The 13300-nt window shown below is 38.4% G+C and overlaps 1 protein-coding gene across 3 annotated transcripts in view; it reads right to left on the bottom strand.

Moving 5' to 3' along the window:
- The window catches only part of LOC127426035 (voltage-gated potassium channel subunit beta-2), a 181352-nt gene that overhangs the window by 63786 nt on the left and 104266 nt on the right, over positions 1-13300 (bottom strand). The gene's annotated exons all lie outside the window — the stretch shown is intronic.

Here is a 13300-nt window from a genome sequence, read left to right as displayed (position 1 = left end):
AGGAGTTGAATATCAGGAGGGATGTTCCGGCAGCAGGAGAACACAACTGAAGCATGACTCACTTAACTAGACTGGTAAAACCTGATAAAGCCCACAAATCCCATCTTATTGCTTTCGGCACATGAAGTTCACAGCTCGATTCTCACGTTGCCTGCTGCCTAAAACCAGCTGCATGGCTCCCATGCAACATGCAAGAGATTTTACTAGATTTTCTCACTTCCAAAAAGAAAAACGTCCACAGAAAAGCAGGTTCTTTGCCCTAATTTCTTTTTCCAGGTTCTGTTTGAGCCCTCAACCCTGATTACAAACACGGTTCTTACACCACATTTCACAGTTTCCTTGTAATCTCAGTTCAGCGCTACATGTATATCGCTTGGCAGTGGCAATGTACGGAAATGACCAAACAGACATTAAACAAATGAATGCATCAGAGGAGAAGATGTATTCTCATGTCTCCCTTTGGTGAGCACTGTATCTGTCAGCAAGTTAAATTCCTAACATATACTGGCGCTCCTCCTCCTTAGCAGAGATTAAACTTATGAGTGCACAATGCACAAGACACAAAGAGGCAGAGCGTAAGTGAATGAGTACGAGAGGTGGGGAGGGGCAAACAGCCAGCTGAAATGGAGAGAGCACGGGGGGTTACTCTGCACTATTTTATTTCATTGTATTTATTGTTTAGTAGTTTATTGTTTATTATTTATTTGAAGGCAAGCATCACTATTACTATTGCTCATACTTAAGGTTAGGAATTTTAACAAACCACTAACCCCAAATATGCTTCGGTATAAAACTTGTTCTGCACAGCTGTGCAATGGATCATACTTCAAAATGAGTACATTTTTCCTTTGGCGGGTGAAAAACGGTGAAAAATAAATCCCATGAACTTAAATTGAAAGAGGGGCAAGTGCCATGTCTTGGTACCAGAGTATTATAGAGCAGTGGTTCTCGACTAGAAAGTCTGTTCTGATCATGGACAGGAGGTATAAATAATGCTAACTGCAACAAATAATAAAATCCAACTAACTATATAATCAAGGATAATTAGAAATGCAAAATAAATAGGCAAAATAAATATATGTTACATGTATCTTCGGCACTTTTAAAATCTGCGATTAATCACAATTAACTACAAAAACGTATGCGCTTAATCATGATTAAACATTTTAATCGACTGACAGCACTAAATATTATAAATAATGAAAACACTAACACAATATGGAGAGCCAAATCAATCAGTTAAATCATTAAGTAAATGTTTAAATATTTGCATAATAAATACATAATGCAATCATTTCAAAAACTACAAAATCAATAAAATAATTATTACAGGAATATTCCGGGTTCAATAAAAGTTAAGTTCAATCAACAGTATTTGTGGCATAATGTTGATTACCACAAAAAAATAATTTTGACTCATCCCTACTTTTCTTTAAAAAAAGAAGAAAAAAAAATTGAGGTTACAGTGAGGCACTTACAATGGAAAAGTGACTGGGGCCAATTCTTGGAGGATTTCAAGGCAGAAATGTGAAGCTTATAATTTTAAAAGAGCACTTATATTAATTCTTCTGTTAAAACTCATATATCAAATATGAACAAAACATGAGATTAAATAATACGACCCAGGTATAATATTATGTCAAATCAACAGAGAACTGCTGCTATTATTATAGCATATACAATAAATCAGTCGATTGAAATTTGTAATAGTGATTAATTGCATTTTTAAAAAAAAAAATTTTAGTTAATCGCGATTACTCGCAGATTTTGAAATGCTGAAATTTCACAACATAAATACTTTTCTTGTAAAAAAGGCACTTATCTCCCTTTTAGGAAAGAAAACAAAACAATATGTAGCAATATAATGCTTTATTAACATTTTCCAAACAAAGCCTTCCACAATATAAAGATAGAAATGCACTAAAATAGCACCAAATCGAGTAACATTAAATGTTTCCCAAAGTCTAATTAGGAGTTTGACTAATTAAAATAACTAGTCTCCCCACTGGTTGCATATTCATTGCATTGGGCATTAAATCTCTTAAACTCTCATCCTCCACAATATTAATCAGCCGGCAGACTGTGGCTATCCACTTTGTTACAGCATTCGTGAAGCCACGTTCATGATTCATGTCAGGGCATCAACACCAGTGTCAAGCGTCGCTTTGAACTCCACATGAAAAGCACCTGTAGACAAAAATGTCTCGTTCTGCGTTTTGGTGACCGTTAAGATTTGGTGTGCTTCTGTGTTAATTAAAACGTGCCTTACATAGGCTGAAAGATACTTGATTTCTATCACAATTCCCATCTGAGCTTGTTTTGTTCATCAAATAGCGTTAAGAGCTCCTTTCTCCAAAATTGTATCACTGACAGACACGGAAGCGCTGTTGTGTGTGTTGTGAAGTGTGCGTCAGTGTAATGACTCCGGGTGGACACATTACAAAGGTTCCACACTTCCAACTAGGGCTGCAACTAACGATTATTTTCATAATTGACTAATCTAACAATTATCAGAACGATTATTTGGCTATTCGGGTGATTATTGCTATGATTAATCATTTGCTCTTAACTGATTATTCAGCTTGTGCCCCAACTTAAAAGGTTGTATCAAACGTATTTGCTAACAATAAAGAGGACAAATCATCTTTTAAAAATACCTCTAAATGACATTCACTGAATTAAAGAGAAGAAATACTTGTTTAATTCAGTAGAAAATTCAAACAAGATACATTTACTTGAGCAGCAACATATAAGATATTTAGACTTGCTTTAAGAGAACATAATTTAAATATAAGTGTATTTTTCTTCACTTGGTTATACTTCTGCGAGTGCAGTAAAGACAAAATATACTTATATTCAAGATCTCTTCTCTAAAAGTCTAAATATCTTATATGCTGCTTCTCAGGTGAATGCAAGGATTTTTAGATATTTTAAAATATTTGTATTTTTAATATTATATTCAACTTTCTCAGATAACATTTTTTTTTTCTTCTGCAGTATAGCTGCTAAAGTAAATGTATGTTGTTTTAAAGGAGTTTTATATATTTATATTGGAAAACAAGCCAAAACAAAAACAAATCAAAAACGGATTTTGTTGGAGTGTATAATAGGGCGAAGACTACCCTCTCTCACCTTTCTGTTCACTTCGATCCATCTTTAACTGTTGAATGGAGGAGAAATGGGCAGGAGTAAAGACCTGAGCGACTTTGACAAGGGCCAAATTGTTATGGCCAGATGACTGGGTCAGAGCATCTCTGAAACGGCAAGGCTTGTGGGATGCTCCCGGTTAGCAGTGGTGAGTACCTACCGACAGTGGTCCAAGGAGGTAATTACAGCACCGACCTGTAGAGGCATGGAATCTACAAGTCCCCTGAAGTTATCCTGTGGTATCTGGCACCAAGACATTAGCAGCAGATCCTTCAAGTCCTGTAAGTTGCGAGGTGGAGCCACCGTGGATAGGACTTGTTGGACCAGCACATCCCACAGATGCTCAATCAGATTGAGATCTGGGGAATTTGGACACCAGGGCAACACCTTGAACCCATCATCATGTTCCTCAAACCATTCCCGAACAATGTGTGCACTGTGGCAGGGCGCATTATCCTACTGAAAGTGGCCACTGCCATCAGGTAATACCATTGCCATGAAGGGGTGTACCTGGTCTGCAACAATGTTTAGGTAGGTAGCATGTGTCAAACTGATGTCCACATGAATGGCTGGACCCAGGGTTTCACAGCAGAACATTTCCCAGAGCATCACACTCCCTCTACCGGCTTGTCGTCATCCCACAGTGCATCCTGGTGCCATCACTACCCTAGGTAAACGGCGCATACATACACAGCTGTACACGTGATATAAAAGAAAACGAGACTCATTGGACCAGGCAACCTTCTTCCACTGCTCCAAGGTCCAGTTCTAGGCCCTTGTCAATGTTGCTCAGGTCTTTACTTCTGCCCATTTCTCCTGCATTCAACACATTGACCACGAGAACTGATTTTTCACTTACCAGCTAATCTACCAAGACCTTGATATGTGGCTTTGTTAGGAGTTGATCAACGTTATTTACTTTACCTGTGAGTGGTCATAATGTTTTGGCTCATCGGTGTATACTGTATAAATAGAAATTGAGAGAGATAGCATGAGTTTGGGAGAGAAACGGGATGTATATTTGCACAGCTTGCAGCTGCTGCCACCATAGTGGTTTGTACATTATTAGGTGTCCACTCTGACTGCACGCTATTGACTATAAACAAGAGAATAAAAGCAAGAGTGCCGGTGCAGGCATAACAAACACAATTTAGCCCAGTGCACGGCAGGATCTTTCATGCATGCAGTGCAGGCATGTATAAAATATTCATTATGCAACTTGATTCTTCTGAATGTGTATCAAAGCCAGGGGAGGCTGGAGTACATTACAGTACAACCGCAAAATCGTTATAGCTCACCTGCCTGCCGACCTGTCAGCCGTTCACCTTCCTGCACACAAGGGAATATGTTAACTGAACTATTACCTCCAAATCATGGCAGTTCTCTTAACCCTTCAGTAAGTGGTGAAGATTTCACTCATCATGAAATTGTGGCATAATTGCCCAATTATGTCAGTATAAGCATGGTATGCACACGTCAGCAACCAATTAGCTGCGCTATGAAAATCAGTGCAGACAGGGGAGCTGGACCTGGAAATAATATTGGCAGATCAAACGTAATTTAGTCGTAACTATAAGTCAGCACAAAATTGGATGTTGAGCATGTGGTAGTAATAAAATAAGGAAGCATATCTTATGAAGACCTGCTGTCATGGTTTAAAATAAATATTTGCCCACACGTGTCAATGGTGGTTCAACAGAGATAATTTACCAGCAATAAACATATCTTACTGGCCATGAATGTTGTTATTTTTTATTTAATTTAATTAATTAAAACAATAGATTTTTGTCCCTTGGCAATGGTTAAATTTAGCTTGTTAGAAGACTCACAAGTCGCGACAGTTTCACCAAGTCTCAATGTTTTCTTTAGTAGACCACGGAGAATGCAGCTTAACCCTTATGTTGTGTTCCGGTCATTTAGACGCGGACCAGTTTTTTTCCTTACGATTTTTTTTTTTTTTTACTTAATCCAATAGGCATACAATTCATTGAGTTTGTTCACATATGGTATCTGAAAACACACAAAAAAGACAATTGTCTTTCCACTTTTTGTTTTATTTTGCTTTGTTACACTTGTGTTCCCAGTCAAAAATGACCGGCCATTGGAAATGAATGGAAATAAGAAGTGTTCAGGAGCATCTCAATCCTTTAGATGAGCAATATGTGTTGAGCGCCCTTTTGTGCATCATCTTTCCATGTACACTCCTTGAGGAATATTTTAATGTGCTTATCATATTTTGTTTGGGCTCATTTGAATCGGGATAGTCTGCTGTAAGTTGCGATATGTCATTGTTTATGTTATATGTTTGTTTCAGGAAGTAATAAGACAAAACATAACAAAAAGACACTCCTGTTTATTATATTTGTGTGTGTGTCTGTGGGAATTTCATACACTAAAACTCACTGCAGTTTGTCCTCTGAGTGAAACAAATTTGCTCATTGCATTCTACAAATTGACACCTTTCCAACGATATATAACACACAGCTATCTCATCTTTTTTACGGTTTTACCAACTCTGAATCTAACTGTAGTGATAACATAACATATATATGGGAGTGCCCCCCACTAGCCTGGTCTGATCTCAGTTAAATAATTAAAAACATATATCTATTTTTTAAATACGTTCAAAAAAGGAACACAAAACCTGTCATAAATACTAAAAAAAGAAGTTAATGCAATATCTTTTAATAATATACAGTACGCAATATGAGAGATTTATTTATTCATTAACTTTTTTTTTCTCCCCTTTTCTCCCCAATTTGGAATGCCCAATTCCCAATGCGCTCCAAGTCCTCGCTGTGGCATAGTAACTCACCTCAATCCGGGTGGCGGAGGATGAATCTCAATTGCCTCCACGTCTGAGACCATCAATCCGCGCATCTTATCATGTGGCTTGTTGAGCGTGTTATGCGGAGACGTAGCAAGTGTGGAGGCCCACGCTATTCTCCGCGGCATCCACGCACAACTCACCACGCGCCCCACCGAGAGCAAGAACCACACATTATAGTGACCACGATGAGGTTACCACATGTGACTACCCTCCCTAGCAACGGGGCCAATTTGGTTGCTTACGAGACCTGACTGGAGACACTCAGCACGCCCTGGATTCGAACTCGTGACTCCAGGGGTGGTAGTCAGTGTCAATACTCACTGAGCTACCCAGGCCCCCCTAATATTAGAGATTTATAAACAATCTTAGTGGGCCGGTCATTTTTGACAGGTCACAAAACCTGCAAAGCCTTTCCGCGTGAGAGAAAGCATTCTCATCCAAGACTGTGAGAAAAAGGCACCTTTTAATGAAAAAATAATGCAAATTTTGAAACCATACCGCAACAAAAACAATACTCAATTTCTACCAGATGACATTTCTACCATTATATCTTTTTAACTGGTATATCGCCCACCCCTATTTTGGAACCTGTCTGCTGTTAGTCTGTTAGCAAGATAAATAAAAACACAGATGTGTAAGAGCCAATAGCCGCATTTCTACTATCGGGCCAAATGAGGGCGAGCTAGTGCATGCCAGGGCCAGTTGCGTTCCCACTGTCACTTCCGGAGCTTCATCGTTCTACCTTGGGGCTTTCTTGAAGACAACAGCCAATGGCCTTTGGCCGACCAATTACCCTTGGGCCAAACAAGGCTAATTGAAGAGCGAGGCGGGGTCAATGTCAAAGTTGGAGTTTCGCCAAACTTGCCAGATTGTGTATCCAGCGCACAACTTTAGAGGTTTGGGAAAAATAAAAATAGGGTGCCGTTTTAAAGGCGGGTTCCAGGTCAACACTGTGGGGCTATTGGCACCATGGTGGGAATGCAGATCGATTTTGGTCTCACGGCTCGAAATCCAAGGCTACTGGTCCTGGCTGGCCAGTTGATAGCCCTAGCTCGCACTGGTCCTATAATGGAAAAGCGGCAAATGACATCATAGGCATCCAGTTGACAACAGAACTGTCAATCCAGTCTATTAGTTACAACCTAAATATCCAACTTTTAGACTGAAGTTGAATAAAAGAGTTCAATGTAAACCAATCTAAATTGGTTAGAGGGAGGCCTCTTAAATAGTGTTGGGCAATTTCTGAACCCATGGATATCTTCTGCATCCATTACTTTTTTATCTCCAGTTCAGCAGAGATGGGTTGGGGTGAGTGGACAATGGGAGGCTCACATGCCACACTTGTTCAGCCTCAGTCGCCAAATCCATCATCCGTGCGTAACCCTGGATGATACAGAAGTCGTCAAGCAGAGCGAGAGGCTTTGTGATCGTAAAAGGAGCTGATATACATAAAGAAAGGTCATACAAACTTGTGCGTCTGTGCTCATAGACACAAATGCACCACGCAAGAAGTTCAAGAACTCCAAAAGAAAATACATTTTTAACTAATAAATAAGTTAAAAATACTGTGTGATTTTCATTTTTGTGTGAACTAAGCCTTTAGCATACTGTTTACTTACACTTAAAACTTTATCAGGAACATGATGGCCATAATAAAGTGCCCAACGTGTTCTTCTGCTGTTGTTGCCCATCTGCCTCAAGGTTCGACATGTTGTGCATTCTGAGATGCTATTATTCTCCATTGACCTCTCTCATCAACAAGGCATTTCCATCCGCAGAACTGCTACTCACTGGATGTTTTTTGTTTTTGGCACCATTCTGAGTAAACTCTAGAGACTGTTGTGCATGAAAACTCCAGGAGATCAGCAGTTACAGAAATACTCAAACTAGCCCATCTGGCACCTGGCCACGGTCTAAATCACTGAGATCACATTTTCTCCCCGTTCTGATGGTTGATGTGAACATTAACTGAAGCTCCTGACCTGTATCTGCATGATTTTATGCAATGCACTGCTGCCACACGATTGGCTGATTAGATAATCACATGAATAAGTAGGTACACAGGTGTTCCTAATGAAGTACTCAGTAAGTGTATCTGCAGGCCCAGACAGAATCTACAAATAGGTATTCGTTTGAAAACACATTAAATTTTACTATGTTTATGCCTCTCATTCACACTAGAATACAGTTTTCCTCCACCGAAAACTGAGCGTTTCCACATGCTCCGGAAACGATAATGTAAGGAAACTGAAAATGACTGTTTAAATGTGGGCGTGGCCCCAGTCGTTCATAAAATTGCCCAAAAATCTGTAAAAACGTAGAATGATGAAGAATGATGCAGATTCCGTCTGATCATCCTCATCTGCCCTGATGATTTGAAAAGTGTCTTGAATCTGTGATGCACACACAAGCACATGTGCAAAGTGTACTGAAAGCTGATGCCATGATCCGACATGCTTCAGAGTGTCAAGAGCCGTGACACAATACAACATGCCGCATAGCAGGCCGAACAAGCCCAGAGGCCTCATTTACTCATATTGTGTATATGCATGTACAGTATCACTGTGAAACCCATACCAATGTCACACAACCCTCCGCAGATGAGCAGGGCCATCTGGGAAGCGGCTCACTTTAAGTACTTGTATTTTGACTTGTGTGTGGGTTCTAGTTGCCAAGTAACTAACGATTCATAACCATCATTCCTCAGTAAGCACATTGATTCATCGGGGTGGCTGATATTGGTTCATGATTTGGTCAAATGCGATAGAGGTAGATTAATAAAAGTGTGCGACACCCAGGACTGCAGTCTCCATCACAATAATCCAGAGAGCTTGATCAATACAAGATGAAACTGATGTATATTTTGTAAGTCTTCTTCCCACACTGACTGGTCACAGTTATTTTTTCATTATTGACGTTTTAATCAGGCTACTTGTCTGGTCAGGCAAGAAAATTCTCTTACACTTAACCCTTAAAAAATCCACTTTTCCATGACAAGTTGTAAAATGTTAATGTTGAGCCCTGATGTGTCCTGTGAGAACAGGGCAAATTGACGAGCTAAATGGATTGCTGTCCACTGTAGGCTTGTTCAAGAGGCGATAATGATCGTCGGCCAACTTTCTACCAGCCAAATGCAGGACATTCCAGCTTTAAATATGGGACTTTTTTTTTTTTTTCCCAGCAAGTGTGAGACGCTGCGCAACAGATAAAGATATCTGCCTAGAGCTTGTTTACATAGGAAAACAGTTGAAAAACAGCGCAGACGAACAGGTTGTGTGTGAACTGCCCCTAATATGCTCAAAATAAAAACCACTTTAATACAACCACCAGAAAAACGAAGCTGCATGGAGATAGACCGATATCTCACACAGCAATAAGCAAATATTGATATATGTGATTAATTGTAATTATTTTGATTAATTAATCTGCATGTTCTGTAACTTAATTTAAAAAAAAAATCAATATTGTTGGCTTTCATTTACCAACAAGAGTGCAATACTAGTTTTAACATATTTTACGATTTTTAAATCCATACTGTTGAATTCTGCAGAGCAAACATTATGGAAAAAAATCTGCAAATTCTATTTGGATCTGGTTAAAACACTATTAAAACAGAAACCGACAATGACAAAGGTTTTCATTGTCATCAGTGTCTCAAAACGCTGAGTGGCAAAAAGCAATTGCAGTTTGATTAAGGTCAAACTGAAACAGCTCACCACAAAATTTCTGTAAAATTGCACAGAGCTCATTAAAAAATCAAGATGTTTCATGTTAAAATCATGGACCCACGTGTCATTTTGCTTATCCTAGAAGTAATTGCATGCTTTGGTGTGACTGAAGTATTCCCTGATGGAGTATTTCAATATTCCACACACACTTTATTTTCCAGAGAGACCTGGAGATGGAGGCTTGCCAATTGTTGGCAAGCAGTCCCACATATTAAACAAATATTTTGGGTTCAACACAAGTTAAGTTATATCGACAGCATTTGTGGAATAATGTTGTTTACCACAAAAATGAATTGACTCATCCCTCCTTTTCTTTAAGAAAAGCAAAATTCGATGTTACAGTGAAGCACTTACAATGGAAGTGACTGAAGCCAATTTTTGGAGGGTTTAAAAGACAGAAATTTGAAGATGATTATTTTATAAAAGCATTTACATTAATTCTTCTGTTAAAACTTGTGTATTATTTGAACTGTTTATTACTGAAAGTTGTTTAAATTGACAGTTTTACAGTCATTTTAGGGTTTTAGTGTTTATTGATATTACATCATGAAAAGGTTTGAAAGTGATTTTAGCACACTGAAATCATGTAAACATGCATATTGTTTATGTCTTGTGGCTATACTTTTGAAAAAGTGAGAATTTTAACATTTACAGATTGGCCCCATTCACTTCCATCATAAGTGCCTCACTGTAACCCACATTTTTGCATTTTTTAAAGAAAAGGAGGGGCAAAAAATAATCGGTAATCAATATTATGCCACAAATGCTGTCGATTGAGCTTAACTTGTATTGAAATATTCCTTTAAAACACATTAACAAACACACCCTGACTCTTGTGAACTGAAAAAACAAACAAACAAACAAACAAAAAAAAAACATTATGTAAATCATGCTAATCATGCATAACTAACAGCTGCTACTTGCACAGCTGTGCTACACACACACCTCTGATAGAGTGAATGCATTAAACCAGAGACTTCACCCTTTAAAACTGCTTATCTATCTTGAGAGAGACAAAGACGGAGGTGTGTGACAAAGAAAGACAGTATACATACAGTATATGGGTGTTCTGCAACTATGTGCACTTTATTTAATTTTATTTTAATTTATTAAAACTAACTGTTTTCTTTTTGTTATATGAAGGTCACATTAAAACTCGCTTGGAAACTTTTACCAAAACCATCAATTATTTTTGGTACATTTCAAATGCCTTGTGTATAGACTTGAGTGTTTCATCTTTGTCCCAGATTATAAAAATACAAATGATTCCATGTGTTAAACTATGATAATCTAAACAAAGAGTGAAATGAACAGAAACCATTTCAAAGTTTTAGTGTAAAAATTAGCTTTTAATTAACTTTACAAAATAATGTTTTTTCCCCCCACAGAGGTAGGGTCATTTTCACCTCACCAAACAATTTTGCCCCAAATAAAGTTCAGTCATGACAACTCTCCGAAATATTTTGTTAATGTGGTATGACATATTGGTAGGATATTGGCCTTGGCGGACTAGATCTGTAACGAGAGAGTCTGTTTTGCAGAGCAAATACGAAGACTTGCTACTGCTAGAACAGACATACTGAGTTAAGCTTGTGGTCATGCTGCTGTTGCACAATTCGAAATGAATACAATACCCACGTAGCAGATCTAGATAAGTGGTGCTGGGGAAGAGGAGGGTTTCAGAGATAACTCTTGCATTGTGCTGCAGTAAAACCGGCTAACATGCAAACTGAGCTAATTTAAAATGTACAAGAGAGAGTACGGCTTGGCTACCAAATACACGTCAAAGGACCTATCAGCTTACACCATGTGAGCCGATTGGCTTGACATATCACGTTAACAAGCTGACTGGCTTGCGCCGTTCTGAGTGTCATGCCTTAACTTAGTAATATTTTGTTTACAAAGTCACAAAAGTGTCAGTGAACAGCATGCTTGATGAAATGAGAGTGAAGTTTGATGAAAAAAAAAAGGTAAATATCACTTGAGCAATTTCCAATCAGGTTGCAATTTTGCCAAATTATGCAAAAAGTGGAAAAAAATGATTTCTTTTGTGTATTTAGGATACATAAAACGTTAGCTATTAAATTAGCCTTAGACGAAGGAGTCGGACATTTTATCTCAAAACGTTAAAAATATCAGTTCCACCAAATAAACTGTTAAACACAATACAGAATTTGAGATATGCTGGAAATGATTCATCTCTTGTGATTCACATGCATTTACAGTGTTGGACACTTAGTAGACAAAAACTAAATAAAAAATCTGAGTGTGAGACTTTACTTTCTAGATGTCCACAGTGCTAAAAGTGGCCAAAGTTGAAGAAACACCCATGTACTGTATGTATACAAGAGAGAAAGGGATGCTCAGATATTTGTAAGACATTTGAACTGGCTAACACTACAGTACATTACTTAGAAAGCCATACGGGTTTGAAATAACATGTGGATGAGTACTGTAAATGAAGACAGAATTTTTATTCAACCTCTCAGGGCTTATGAATCATGAAATGATGTGCTGATCCTAAAGCTAATGCTAGGTTTCTTCAACCAAATGGTTTTCTATTTCACACCCCACCTCCCTTTCACAAACGCTGTCGCAACATCATATCAGAAGGGACAGACTGCAGCTCAGGTCAGACTTGGACACAGTATCATGACAACTGTCACTTTAGATTCACTTCCATGTCTCTGCTTCACCCCAGAAAACACCTGATTTCAAATGTATGCATCCATTACTGCAATAAGCTGTATATTACTGAAAACTTTCCCATTGGCACTCATACTAAAGTGATTCATTAGTTGTCACATACACTCACCGAGCACTTTATTAGGAACACGTTGGTCCCCAACATGGTCTTCTGTTGTTGTAGCCCATCCGCCTCAAGGTTCGACATGTTGTGCATTCTGAGATGCTATTCTGTCACTACAATTGTACAGAGGGGTTATCTGAGTTACTGTAGACTCTCTGTAAGCTCAAACCAGTCTGGCCATTCTCCACTGACCTCTCACATCAACAAGGCGTTTCCGTCCGCAGAACTGCTGCTCACTGGATGTTTTTTGTTTTTGGCACCAAAAACTCTAGTAAGTAAACTCAAGTAAACTCTATAGACTGTTGTGCGTGAAAATCCCAGGTGATCAGCAGTTACATAAATACTCAAACCAGCCTGTCTGGCACCAACAATCATGCCATGGTCCAAATCACTGAGATCACATTTTTTCCCCATTCTGATGGCTAATGTGAATATTAACTGAAGATCCTGACCCGTTTAGAATGATTTTATGCATTGCACTGCTATAACACGATTGGCTGATTAGGTAATTGCATGAATAAGTAGGTGTACAGGTGTTCCTAATAAACTGCTCAGTGAGTGAAGGTTATATGTAGACACGATGGTGATGACAGTGACATTTAGAGTAGGGATCACACAATATTCAAATACTGCAAAACTAAAGTACTGTTTAAGACAATGAACCTACATCTACAAATACTTAAGATAAAGCCAGTTAAACTGTTTTTTTATACTCTGAACCAGTGTATAAAATTACCCAAATTCTGGTACTTTTTGAACAGCGGCAAGTATTTTAGATCATCTTCA

The sequence above is a fragment of the Myxocyprinus asiaticus genome, chromosome 35, assembly GCF_019703515.2.
Source record: "Myxocyprinus asiaticus isolate MX2 ecotype Aquarium Trade chromosome 35, UBuf_Myxa_2, whole genome shotgun sequence".
In the NCBI taxonomy this organism is placed as follows: domain Eukaryota; kingdom Metazoa; phylum Chordata; class Actinopteri; order Cypriniformes; family Catostomidae; genus Myxocyprinus; species Myxocyprinus asiaticus.
Note: the sequence above shows the minus strand (reverse complement) of the source record. Positions and strands in the feature narration are given on the sequence as shown.